This window comes from Dermacentor silvarum, chromosome 5, assembly GCF_013339745.2.
Source record: "Dermacentor silvarum isolate Dsil-2018 chromosome 5, BIME_Dsil_1.4, whole genome shotgun sequence".
Classification (NCBI taxonomy): domain Eukaryota; kingdom Metazoa; phylum Arthropoda; class Arachnida; order Ixodida; family Ixodidae; genus Dermacentor; species Dermacentor silvarum.
In genome coordinates this window covers 112,505,692-112,519,827 of record NC_051158.1, presented here as the reverse complement: position 1 = coordinate 112,519,827, position 14,136 = coordinate 112,505,692, and the positions used below count along the sequence as shown (strand labels likewise).

The 14,136-nt window shown below is 45.3% G+C and overlaps 1 pseudogene; it reads right to left on the bottom strand.

Moving 5' to 3' along the window:
• LOC119454339 (angiotensin-converting enzyme-like) overlaps window positions 1–14,136 on the bottom strand; it is a 45,590-nt pseudogene that overhangs the window by 18,228 nt on the left and 13,226 nt on the right.

Here is a 14,136-nt window from a genome sequence, read left to right as displayed (position 1 = left end):
CCAAAATGTGCGCTGGATCTGCATAGTTCTATTTATGGTAAAATAAGTAAGAGTGTGTGGATATTCTAAAACTTCAATACAATTTGAATAGTCTTTACTACTCGATTCGAATGTCATTCGGAAAATGATATTCGAGGATGTCAAATACTTGTTCCGTTCGAACGGCATAACTAAACAATTATGGGGTTTTACGTGCCAAAACCACAATCTGATTGTGAGGCACGCCGTAGTGGGGGACTCCGGAAATTTGGACCACCTGGGGTTCTTTAACGTGCACCTAAATCCAAGTACACGGGTGTTTTCGCATTTCGCCCCCATCGAAATGCGGCCGCCGTGGCCAGGATTCGATCCCGCGACCTCGTCCTCAGCAGCCCAACACCGTAGCCACTGAGCAAACACGGCGGGCTCGAACGGCATAACAAGACAGGGAGAAATACTGATGCAAGTTGTAACTATTTCAAGTAATTCTTCTGTAAGAGAACCATGGCTGTCGCACAGGACACTCCGGTTTTTTGTCCGAAAAACTGCAGGATAACGTGGCTGCACATTTTTTCAGTTAATAAATAAGCATGTTTCGTTGCAGGCAGCCTACAGCAATTTCGGCAAAGCAATGTATTGTTTGGTCAGTCTCACCATGCTTACATTCCTTTAAAACAATGTGCGATAGTGAATCACTGAGCTTAGATATTGCAACAAGCACTTCATTATCCTTCGTACAGCTGGTGACGTGTGGGTTCCTTTGTTTTATTGCTGAGATTTCTATGGTGGCCGGTTACAGTAATGTTTCCTGTATTTTTTAACTAAAGCTTCTCAGTTTACATGGCAACACATCTTCAAAACAATATGTGTATCAAATAACATAAATGATTCTTTTAATATTCTAGTTGGTTTTTGAGAAATGAATGTGGCAGATGAAACAGTTTCATTATCTTCAGCTGGTTTACGCACAAGAGTCGAGCATTATTGGCACAAGAAATCAAAACAATTATCCATCCGATTAACACAAATTCACTAATTAGGTGTTCAATATTTACAATATTACAGACATCCAAGTTTACGAATACAAACCGGGAAGTTGTCTGAAGGCACATCCAGTTGGAACGAATTTTGAGGATGAAGCCAGTTTTGACATCATCATCGCCAGCCTATATTTAGGTCCACTGCAGACCTTCGTCCTGCAGGGGACTTAAAGTGGACCCCTGTCTTGAGCTAGCTGATTCCAACTTTCGCCTGAAAATTTCCGAACTTCATCACCCTACCTAGTTTTTTGCCGTCCTCGACTGCGTCAAACTTCCGATAAAAATGAAATGGCGTTCCACTTCAGTTTTTAACAAAGCAGCGTTTGATGCAGTGAAGCATAAAAATATCCGTAACGCCTACGTATTTCAGCGCACACTGTGAGAACGAATATCTAGAAACTGCTGGCATGTTGAAAATTCATTCCGAGTGGAGACGCCTTGAAAACTCACCGGTTACAATTAGCAGATTGCAAGGTGGGCTCAAAGTCATTAGCTAAAATGACATTTAGTAAATGCTTGTCGATTGTCTGCTTAAGCATTTAAATTTACTGTTCGAGTAATGCCCTTGTCTTTAATAAATTCACCGCGAAGACTATAATTGTGGTACGTGCCACAGGGAATTTTAATAAATTTTAGATATTTAAAAGACATTTTGCATATATCTTCAACTCGACTCATATACCTAAATTACCCTCTTCCTTACCTCTCGCAGTGTCAGATGCACTACGAAATGGCTTTCATAAACCGAAAGGTACTGTGCATTTTGTGATAGCGGTACTTACAAGCCGTTAAAAAAAGACTGCAATATCATATTAGAATTTGCAAGCGCATTCTATGCCTTAACCCTGAGTGTGGCTTTCCAGTATATGTGGGAAATAATACTACCGTTCATGTTTCGATTTACGGGCTAATTGATTTCAAAATATCTTACACACCATTTCCAACATGGCATTTGTGACATTGATGGCTGGTTTATTTGGATATGGCATAGTGATTTCCGTTATTCCAGACCAGCGCTGGGCATGGATGTGACCTGCGTAGAGAGCACGAATCTCGCGGTATAAGTGAAGGCAGAGACGTATTCGTTTGATGGTGCTATCGAATTATTAATATTATTCAATAAACTGCGTGGTCAACGTGTCACATGAGAAAACGAGGCCCCATTCATCGAGCAGATTATGCTATTTTCTCCAATGACTTGTCGAGAAATAGTGGCGGTAGTAGTAACTAAAATATGTAAAAACTACATATATAGTATATTGTCATATCGTTTATGGTGCCGTTTTCCACCGCTTACCTCTGGCGATCAAATATTCAGGTTCAGCCAAGAGGAAAGATAAACTATATATCCAGGGTGTCCTCAACTATTATGCACCAATATTTAAAAATATGCAAATGCCACGTAGCTGTATAGAACCAATGTAATGTTGTTTGCCCTCACTCGGAGCTACTTAGATTACTTTTTGCATCCGCATAATTACATTAGTCCTAATTAATTATTGAATTTCTCAAATATTAGCGTTTTTTAAGCAAAATTGTAGAGCAACATGAAAAACTCCCGATGTAGCTTTCTGTGGCGTAATATGGGCTAGATAAAAGTGTTTTTCCCAGAGTGGCTTGAGCGGTCAGTGGTGCGGATATCTTGCGTGCATTCGCGAGCTTCTTTCATGCTCGGAAAAACACATTTATGTAGCACGTATTGAGCAACAGAAAGCTATATCGCGAGTTTTACATGTTGCTCTACGATTTTCTCATTGATCCTTTTCATGTCATTATATCTGAGAAGTTGATGAATTATTTAGGCTAATTATATCATTAGGCGGAATGTAAAAGAATCTAAGCATACGACATTAGAATCTAGGGAGACGACATTACCTTGGTTCTGTCCAGGAACGTGATATTTCCACAGTTTTAAATATTGGTACATATTAGTTGGGGCCAGTGATATAGGCCAGTGATGTGCTAAATGTGAACACATTTCCGACCCTGGTGGTGGTGGTACCGACATGGCCGCCATTTATCTTCTCTCAAAGAATGTTTTTGCTGCAGAGTTCTGCAAGTATTTTCAACGCCGTCGTTGAAGATACTGCAGACCGTACTCATGTCCGTTCATGTCTGCAAACAAGAGAGTTTGGGGCCGTGACATTGAAGCATGTGGCTTTAGTGCAGTAGACAATAAAAATGCAAACTTTTAATGAGAAGCATTCTTCTCTGAGGGAAGTCACTCTTTCGCTAGCGTGTGGGCAGGCGGGAGGTGAATCGTGGTGTTTACATAGGCCGATCCCGGTGATTGTACAGCCTATCTCAGCGCTCTCGTCGGCCGATCTCAGTAATAGTGGCGATTGAAATGTGTCACAGGGACGACTGGATACGCACACTTGGTCAACCCATTGGGGCCACTGGTTACCTGCCACTGGTTTTTAAAAAGTTCGCTTCCAATCTTATATCTTTTCATTACAAACACTGTCTCAATTATAATATATATATATATATATATATATATATATATATTGTAAGCACATTTCACGTACTTCATCGTTCTCATTTGTATATAGCCATCATCATCCCTGTTTCTCTTTTTCTTCGTGTTTGAGCCTCGGCCGTGCCGGTGGAATAAACGGGTCTGCCAGTGCTGCCTGTTCTGGTCGTCTTCCGTCTTTCAAAGTGGTGGAGGCGCGTCAAGATCCCGACGTCCTCCTGCGTTCCTGCCCTACCTGGAGCTACGTTCCGGTCGCCGCCTGCGCCCGGCCACCCCCACAGCTATGACCACCCCTGCGTCGGCCGCCGGCACTATCGCTACCCCTGACGCTCCTGCTCCTACGACATCGGCTGCACTGACATCGTGCACCATTACCACCCCTCATCGTGATCCACCAGTCTTTGCGGGTCTCCGCGGGGAAGACGTCGACGACTGGCTCGACAACTACAACCGCGTGAGTTCGGCCAATGGGTGGACCGATCGACAGAAGTTGACTACCGTCGCGTTCTATCTGACCCACGTTGCGAAGGCGTGGTATTTTAACCACGAAACTGACTTCACCGACTGGTCAGCGTTTACTACCAGCTTGCGGCAAATTTTCGCGTCTTCATCTGGCCGTTCAGAAGTCGCCAAACAGAAGCTCGCTGCGCGTGTTCAACTTCCGCAAGAGTCATATACATCGTACATCGAAGATGTCCTGGCTCTATGCCGCCGCGCCAACGTTGGAATGACGGAAGCCGAACGCATTCGCCATATTCCGTCTTTCAATATATATATATATATATATATATGTATAATATATATATGTGTAACTATAATATATATGTATATATATATATATATATATATATATATATATATATATATAGAACATACAGTATATAATCTGTACATAACCATTCGCTGCACAACATTGACGTTATTGATGCAACCATTCTCTACGGGTCATGAAGGTTTCGCATTACCTAGAGATCAAATGTAGTTGCGTGTGCAAAATTATGTCATTAAAGGTAGTCATAAGTAGTTGTGTTCGTTTATGTAGATGGGCAGATGCTTGTGGTTAAACTAAATTTTGGGGTTTCACGTGCCAAAAGCACGATATGATTATGAGGCACGCGGTAGTGGGGGAGTCCGGAAATTTCGACCACCTGGGAATATTTAACGCACGACCAGTGTACGGGACACGAGCGTTTTTGCATTGCGCCCGCAATGAAATGCGGCCGCCACGACTTGGATTTGATCCGGCGACCTCGTGCTTAGCAGCATAAATACCACAGCCGCTAAGCTACCACGGAGTTCGTGTTTGCGGTGATGTGGTGCCACAGTACCATGGTTCTTTTGTTACATCAGTTATCTTCATACTGAGAACTGTCAATAATTATCATCGTAAACAAAACGTGTTCGTTTTGGGGGAAAATAAGGTTACAATTCTAACTAAACAGAGCAGAAGAGCCCGATATAGCAATAAAACTGAGCGCAATTGGAAATACTTAATGTACGTCATTCCGCAATAATGAAAATAATAACACTTGAAAAATTTAACAATTGCTTCTTCAAACACGTTCACTTGCGTGTACAGAATGCAAATTTTCCTCACATAGAAAAAAAGCAGTCGTAGCTCAATGGTCATTGCTCATCGCACATTGTATGAAACAGTACAAAGAGGAATACTTTTTAACGTCATTCAACAAAAATGAAAATAATAATGAAACAGATGAAAATACTCTTTTTGCGTCATTTTTGCGACACCTTAAGAAATGAGCGATCACTTCAACAAAAGGCTTCTTTTGCGTGTAGAGAATTGAAATATACATTTTCCTGGAATAGAAACAGGGATCTCGGCTTAGGGGACATTGCAATCAGCTGCTGACGAAAAACTTGCATCTTCTGCGTCATGCCGCTGCCGTTCCGTCTGCATGAGCCAGGGAATTAAAACGAAATGGTGACTTTGCTCAAAGGGGGAAGTATTCACAGCAATAGCAACGTTTATCGTTGCCCTTGAATTGGACTCTCGTTGCACTCTGTTCTAAATAAAGAAGAGTTAGGAATTTTGCAGCGACGGAGGACGCAACGCAACTCCTGCTCGGCAGCAGAAACAACGCCTAAGCAGCTACCAGGCATCTCAGAATGCCGACCGTGGTGTTGCAGGCGTTGCACTTCGATGGTGCATGAGCTGAAATCGACGGGAAGCGGTAGGCGCTATTCAGTGCCAAATGAGGAAAGCGTGGGGATTTCACGCAGTGTGGAAATCGATGCTATACGATGTGTTTTAGCGACAGCTGGCAATCCAGCATCGCTTATGGTTATTTCCAACGTCACCAGTTGAACCAATTTATTTGTGTATAGCGAGAAATCTTGTACGTCGACAGCAGCGCAAGGCCACGACGACGGTGACGACGACTGTATGGCATGGACGGCATGAGTTCTGCTCTGGCCATTTGACGCGACTTTACAGCATGGCGATTGTTGGGTTCTACATAGCGACTGGATGGCTGTAAGCGAGGTAAACATTTATTTTAACGTCATTTGTGAGTTAGTGCTACGTATTCGTACGTGCCTATGCGTATGTAATGTGGTCTTTGGCAAAATGGTGATATTATTTGCAATTGAGCGAAGAAAGGCTAAAACCTGTTCCACCTGTGATATTCACGAAGACAGGACAATGTGCCAAAGCTTATGCTATAGCGTTAGCTGCTACGACAAAACAACTGGCGAATGCGGGCCGATTCCGAAGCCAGTCCGTCTAACACTGCGTGTGGCTCCGATTTAGCTGTGACGAGGGAACAATGCAAGAAGCCTAATACTGGACGCACGCGCCAAAGAGTTCAAAAAGGTAGCTGGCTTTTCCATGAGAGAAGAGCTCCGTGCAGCTGTGCTGGAAGTCAGACGTTCTATGGCAGCGTCGGCCATGCATTCAGTTTTATTAAACAGGCCCCTAATGAGGTGGGAGAAGAACTCACCTACCCACTGGGAACAGCTTGGAATTAGGCAAGGAATGCTTCACATCATTATGGAATAACGTTAGCTTGACAATTTATGCTAAGACCAGAGGATACACGCCTGAGCTTAGCAGGAACACTAGTGTGCTTACAGTGTGCGCGTGCACAGTGCTGATGCCAGCGGCGGAAGGCTGAACGCTTCCATTGCTTCACCACTCAGGCGATTGAGCGTAGCTATGACGGTGGGTTCACTTCGCTTAGTTATTTTTGTAGCCCAACTCACTACGCGTCTCTGGAGAACCTCTAAGCTTCCGCGTGCTATAGCCGCGCATGCACCGCCAGTGTGACAGCGCGACGACGGCGTTATTGCACCTCGGGCGCTTGTATAATTGCACGTCTCAGTCGTATTTAGCAGGAATAATCTCAGAACCAGTGTAACACACAGAATGGGTTTGTTACACATCTTGCACTTTCACTATCAAAGGGAGTGAGAGAGATATAAATAAAATTAAGTCAGGCAGGTAAACCTGAAGCGCGTCGTGTTGGAGGAAACGCGTTCCAGAACGAAATGGGGTAAATGGCAGGAAATAAATGGTTCGCCGCTTAATACAGGGGTGCACATCGAGACTAGCGTTCATCACTGAGGTCCATCGACTTCAGGATGTGCAACAGTTCGCGTGTTGCCTTCCGGGTTTGACATAGGTGCTCGCTACACGGCTGCAGCGCAAGGAGAAGCCACGTGATGCAATTGCGGATACAAATGGCCACATTGCTGTGTTTGCCACAAGTATTTGTAACCGGATAGTCCATTGAAAGTGCAGAAGTTGGGATCAAAACGTACTTATAGAAGGATGAGACGATGGGAGATAGTAGGGAGGACGTGCTGATAGAAGGATGAAATACGCAGCCTGAAGCCTCTAACATTCCACCGGAATGTCAAAATTATTTGAGTTTGTGACAACGGCGAACGAAAGGGCCCATTAAATGAACTGGAGGGAGGGCGTGCTGTAATTATTTACAAGGTGCACCAAACTGATGCCGTCTGCAGCTAAGTAAAGAGTATAGCAAGAGCACCAAGCAGTGACTGTAGCATTACAATGACTTGCTGGTCTTGCTCAATTTATTGCGAACAGATGGGGTATTCTACGATAACGCTGTGAATAGCTTGTCACAGGATAGAGGATGCCCTAGGAGTCCAGGCAGAGTATCAGCAGAGGTACTCTTCCCACCCTCTTTATCCTTGGCTTAATTTTAGTCCGAGGGGTAGAGCGTGCTTAGCCTGGATGGAAATGGAACTAGTGATGACGGCGTCTTATGTAATGCCTAAAGGCCTTTAAGTTTGGAATAAATGAAATAATGAGAACGGACGTGTCATGCGCAGAGTAGAAGCTGTCTAGGTCTGTCTTCTATGGGCGTATATGTGCATTTCCTTAACAAAAATACGCTAAGAATATTAATCGCATGAGTAAGTGGGAGGTTCACGGCACGCCACGTCGGCTGCCCTAGCGTCGTCCTAATAATTGCGGCCCGGTGGAAGACGCCGTGCGCATAGCCGCCCACAGCAATGAACCTTTCGCGGCTGTTAGCGCCATTTCTACTGTTGGACCGGCTAAAGGACGAAGGTTCGCCCCGCTGGACGAGGTCCTTGAGCATAACGACGCCATGGCACAACCAGTGAAACACGTCGTCCCCATTCGCCGCCCCATCCGCCAGCCCGCAGCCCTACGACGACCGCCGTTCCGCTTTGCTAGCGCACTACATTGCCCGTTACCACCCGCTTCCATAGGTTTCTTTCACAAGTAAATCCTTCCCGTAAAGCGACCAGCCCAAGACACGTCACCACAGGTTTCTTCTGACGTGCTCCAGCAAAATGATGCATCACCGGCATCTGTCTATACAACAATGACAGGCAGCGCAGACTATACGATTGCACTGGCGACCCCTGTGCCCGCTACTCAAAACATCCCTGTGCCGATCCACCCAGCTCCCGGCCACGGCTCGTCGTACTACTCCACGAGCGGCAGTAAAGGTCCCGACCTGCAACATTTTCACTGACGCTTACCAGTGAACCAGTCCTGAGGCCATCTGCCCGGCGCCGTTCTCTGTTAATTACCAACGACTTCGACTTCACCATTTATTCAGTGGCCATCACAGATCTCGGCGCGTCAGCATCACTTGCTGTGCCAATCGAGCCCGTCCCGCCTCTTATTTGTCACCCCTCCGCTTTGTCACCCCTCCGCGCTTCGCCGCTGATGACCTCGTGGCTTCCTCCCCCACCTGGCTATCACTCTCTGCGACGTTATTCGTCACCTTGCGCTTAACACCAGGTACACGTCATGTAGCGTTTACTGCGCCCTACATTGTGGAAATTCATGTCCCAATGTGGTCGCCCGCGCAGGAAATGCCTGGCCGCGCGCGCCACCAGGTTTGCGGAAAAGGGAGAACTTTCTTCACGTGGACCACGCGCGGGAGCGCAAGCGCGGACGAGTCACGTGACTTCGCGTCGAGATCGCCCGAGTGTGGCTCGAGACTCTTTGGCCTCCTGCAAGCGGTGCATTTTGCTAGCGGCGCGCACATACGTTATATATCGAGTAAATTATCTGGTATGACATTCATATATGTGTTGTTATTATCCTCGTTGTCACTGTTTTATTTAGTTGGTAGGCTTCGCTATTTTTCTTGTATTTGTTGGTGTGGAATAAACCAAGAAAGATGCTGTAACCAAGGGAGTTTTTACCTCAATTTCTCTAAAGAAACCAACTGATGGCTGAATAGAAAGTACAGGGTCTTCGCACTGCGAAAATATTCTTTTATCAAGTCTACACTGCGGTGCCGCTTTGAGCATAAAATAAGACCTCTTTGTGTTATATTTGAAACAGTTTATATTACTTGAGGGTGTAACATGTTGTACCAACAGTTATGTCAGTATCATCAGACATCTTTGTACGCTTTAAACTATATTCCTTATTTAACGAAACTATCTGTTGAAGAGGTTGCATTCAGTTGAAGGCTCGAAACAATTTTCGCGTCATGCACGTCGTATTGCCCCAAAAAAATGTGTTACTTCAACGACAGTCCACATTTACAAAAAGCTGGAGAATGAAGAGGCTTATCATCAGTGATAAAACAGCAAGATTTCAGAACATTACATTGTAGGCACCATAAAATATCGATGGCTACGATCATCAATCAATTCCTATCGCGATATTTTTTCCCGGTGCATTATATTTCATGAGATCGCGTATTTACAGCGAAGAAACACTAAATGAACACTTACCAAGAAGGTGAGCAGGAATAGGTCCAAATTTTGATATTCTGTGACGGCCGTACACATTACGCAACTTTGAACGCACGTACGCGTGGAGATGCAGGTACAGTGGCTTTATCTGTGCCCATAAGTATTCCAGTTTCTTCTCGAAGTTATCGTCGTCATAGGCCCCTAGCCACGAGACACTGGCATCGCGTTGTCCTGCAGCGGCAAACATTTAACACACATGTATGCACAATTGGTGAAATAAACTTTTAAAGTGCGTAGATCAACAACTGACCCCCCCCCCCCTCCCCGCCTCCCTGAAGAGAAAAGAAAATTGTATACTTGTCCCACTTCATAGCACACGCCTACAGAGAATTTCTGTGCACTCCCGGGGCACTTCTCGGATTCCTTCTCACCTGGTAATCAATTTGTGAAGCAATGATATGGAATTACGAAACGCAATCTTGGCTCCTTACAGCTCAGAATGGATGTGCAATCAGTAATCTTAAGTTCCCGTGTTGTAAAGCAAATGAGTCATCGAATAAAATCAACAAAAAGCACCCCATGTTTTATAACACACAGTCCCATCTTTGAAATAACTACTCGTGTAATGCGTGCCCGTGGGTTGGATTTGCAGTCCTGTGCTGTTTGGAACAGCTGACAGCAAAAATGAAAAAGTGGCTCACCGCTGAGAATGGCAGCTTCATTTTGGAGTTGTACGTAACGCAGGAACTTCTCTTTCATAGGCTTTCCTACCACCTTACGCCACTCATCCCAAACGTGCAACAGCTCGCAGTAATTTCTCGACGTTCTCATAATATTTATGATTTCTGAAATATAATTTACGTAAAACGAAGACTTTAGATTCACAGCGTAGCATGGTATTGTAATGCCAGGTGCAATAACCAGCATTTAAAATTGGTTACAGTTGTTACAAAACAGCTCGGAAGCTCACCTGGATCCAGCGATAAGTGACATTGTTGAAATGTGTTTCTAAACCGTGGACAAACTTTCGCTGAAGCATGATGCCCCTGCATCTCAGCAATCAACTTCGTCATCTGAAATGAAAAGAAAACGGTTTCCAAATGTATTCTACAGGGCCCAATACGCAGAGTTTTCAAGTTAGTGGAAAGCAGTGTGCTATATACAAATAACTCAGTCCTTTCGAAAAACAGCTATTTAAGCGAAGCTTGTATACGCTAGCATGCGCCGGCGATTGAACGCTAAAAAAAGTAGCTGCTCTCAGAGCTGCCGAGGTGGCTCATGCCCGGCTCGCGCTCATGCCACTGCTCCCACATTCGTCGTGGTCATATGCTTCCACAGTTGGCTCCATTACCGCTAATCATTCCAGCGTAGAATTTCACTTCACTTCAGTCGTCGTAATGGGTAGGCCGCGTTACGGGGGTATGATTCATTGCTAAAGGGGGTATGAGCCATTCATTGTCTTACGTAACGGACAGATATAATTTTGAAGAAATTTCATTGAACTCCATCCATAATGAACGCGCTCGGGAAAGGGCTCGTTTTCGACGTGCCGGTTCTAGCGTGAAGGCTTCCGAAGCCCAGGCGAAGCGTCAGCGAAGAGCCGCGGACCTAGAGTTGAGGGAGCGCGATGTTGAGGCCAAACGTCCGCGAAGAGCCACCGACTTGGAATTGAAGAAAGTGCAATGTTGAGGCCAAACGTCAGCGTCGTCTGGCCCTTCAGGAACCCGACAATGGTGGTGCCCGCCTTGGCAACACTAGCGTCAACTTCCCTGTTGGGACGGCCTGGTTTGAACGTGAATTTTTCAGCCGGAACTTCGGAGCAAGTGGCAGTGCGTGTGACCGGTTGTTGTTCGAGCCCAACGAGGTACTCGTCAGTGCAAATAATCAGGAGGAACACCGAAGAAACACACGACAAGCTTCGCTTACCGCCATATCCTCGACAGGGGAGGGGCTACTGATTTGCTACGCTTTCCCCGCCCCCATATTTGTTCACTTTTGCAACCTGTTATTGCTGCACTGATAGTGACGTCAACTTTGTTGAGATACCTGTTTTCCTTTTTTCTACCTTGCATTCATATGCATGTTTGGTAAATTCCACTGTGACCAATACTTTATTAGCTTGTAGATAAGTTTCTTTCTTTTTAGTTATTATTTTCATTCATAATTAAGTCCTTGTCTACGCGTATTCATTCTACTTGCCGACTGCCCAGCCTCGTACATGTCGAATATAGCTTTTGCGAGCTGCATATGTAACCAGGATATGAAGGTATGCAATAAATATTAATATTGTAATGAAGCCGAGGCGCCCCTGCGTATGTACCGACTGAAGCTGAAGACGATGGACCGTGCCGTGATCGCGAGTGAGCCCCGTGCTACGGACAACCCTTGCAGTGCCTTCCTGTACACAGCGTTCCAGCAACGTTTTCAACGACATCAAACTTCGTCGCATAGTAATATTATCTTATGATATTTATTATATTTATAGAGATGAAAATACTTGCGATATTTGCAAGTGAGTTCAACAACATTCCAATTGCACTGTTTGAAATGTCTTGCTGCTGTTGCTGCACGACAGGTTTCAAGCGCCTCACCACATTTGGGGATTGGCCAGAAATCGGTGGGGTAAGATAAACGGACAAGGATGAGGGGCCGTATTCACAAAGCGTTTCACTTCTCGTGAGTGCTCCTCCTCATGAGCTGCCCACTTTCTCTAAATGTTGTGTCCAGCATGACGATTGGCTGCAATGTTCTCTTAGGAACAAAATTTGTGTAAAAGGTATTTTGGAATACGGGCCGAGAGGAATTAGCGATTCGAAAGTTGTGACATAAAGTAAAGAATTGTAGAGTGCATCAGAAATTGTAATAGATGCATAGTCAGCACAAAACGCTAAATTTAAAAAATAGACAGTAACAACAGTCAATCAAGCAGGCTAGAAGGTTAGATTCAGCAATTATCACCTTCGAAACGAATAACTTTCTAATTGAACACAAAAATAGCTCCGTAGACACGATTACCGTCACAGACAAATCTATATTAAATTTTCTTTCTCTAGTTGCGGTGAAATTTGTTATCAAGTAGCGCGTCCAAGTCACCTCGTCTTCTTTTTGATGTGGCAGAACGGAAGCGCCAAGGGATGACAGTTGCTCAAAAATTCTTCTCGTCAGTGGGTCTCTGAATTCAGTCCACCTGAATTGCGCCGCGTGCTCCGATATCTTCTTTTGAAGCTTCCTCAAGGCAATAGACTCGGCTACCTAGTTAGGATGGAGAGAAGGTAAATGTACGACACGAACGTGTAATATTAATATAATGTTACAATACATATTTTGAAAAAAAATTGCAATGCGCATTGACAGCGTGGTCTCGATTGTTGTACATAATGTTGCAAAGGAATAGCGCTGCCTGGAACAGGAGAAAACAACACACAAAAAGACACAAGATGGCACGTGCGTTCGTTCCTCTGTCCACATTTGTCCGTGTTTTTCTATCTGCTATTCTATAGCCCCGGATTCTCCACACGCCTTCGCTGGCGGCCTGATTGTCGCCCGCTACAAGTGTTTCCCTGCGATAAATGCCGCGAAATAAATTGGTAGACTTAAGCAACTCTAAGGGAAGACTGAAAATTTCACGCAAATTAATTGACGTGCTTCCTTTAAATACTCTTTTAGTTTAATTATTTGGCGTTTCGCTCCTGGAATAGCATCCACAAAAACTGCGAAGTAAATATTCTATGTTAGAATTTCGCTTTTATCGCCAAGTCTCCATGGCTACGCCGATTTGAAATTGTAAAATTCGAGGACACCTAAGCACTTGTTACGAGTTGTGAATGCCAAAGCATTAATGTCCAATTGAACGCCGCTGAGCGATCGTTCAAAGTTATGAGCTCCTAGCGGACAAGCGAGCGCGTGTTCTTTGACCTTACCGAGGCGCACGTAGAACGCATGCGACAGCTCGCGCGGCCAAGGAACACGCGGATAACAAAGGCATCCCGAGAGAGATTGATCTGGCTCACCCTGAACGTGGCTCACCCTGACCATGACCGGCTGCTAGACTACTTCAACGACGACACCTGGTGGCCTGACTGTCTTGCAGAGAAATGGCTCATGACTGTCATTGTGCCTGTCTTGAAGCCGAGAAAGTCTGCCAAGGCGCTCACCTCCTACAGCCCCGTCTCCCTCATCTCAGCGACCTGTGAGGTGTTGGAGTTTGTAGCATTGGCGCGCCTTGAGTGGATCTCACGAGTTCTCGACTTATTTCCGGAACAGCAGACTGGGTTCTGCCGTCTCCGGCGTACTGCGGACTCCATCGTAGACATCGTATCATACCTGGATGACGCCAGCGGATCTGGCGAAGTGGCAGTCCTTGTGCTTCTCGACGTAGAAAGCGCTTTTCATAGCTTGCCCTAACCTCGTGGTTACGAGGGGGGGGGGGGGGGGTGCTGTGAGCTACCCACGAGCTGTTTG